We start from the raw sequence: 340 nt of genomic DNA, 5'->3' as shown, positions 1-340 counted from the left end.
TAACTAGACAAGCTTCAAATGAGTGTAACTTCGTCAAAAATGATCGTATCGAGATGTTCAAAAAAGCATTTTACAGCTTGAAATCTCTACTTTTCAGATCGACACTTTAGAAAAGAATCCTATTTATTTTTTATGGAATTACATAGGTCCAAATAAAAATGCGTCAAATCTTCAAAAATGTGTATTAATTTTAAAAGGTTTCATGGCATAAACTAAAAATCGCACACAAATGCAGTTTATTGCTTTCGAAAGAGTGAATCTTTACCTTTAATTTGCTTTTTTGTTGAGCGTTGTACGATTTTTTTTCACCGAGTTATTCAACATTGAAGCAAAAAGGACA

Source organism: Wasmannia auropunctata, unplaced genomic scaffold (genome assembly GCF_000956235.1).
Source record: "Wasmannia auropunctata unplaced genomic scaffold, wasmannia.A_1.0 LD336048.1, whole genome shotgun sequence".
Classification (NCBI taxonomy): domain Eukaryota; kingdom Metazoa; phylum Arthropoda; class Insecta; order Hymenoptera; family Formicidae; genus Wasmannia; species Wasmannia auropunctata.
This window is presented reverse-complemented; position numbering follows the sequence as displayed.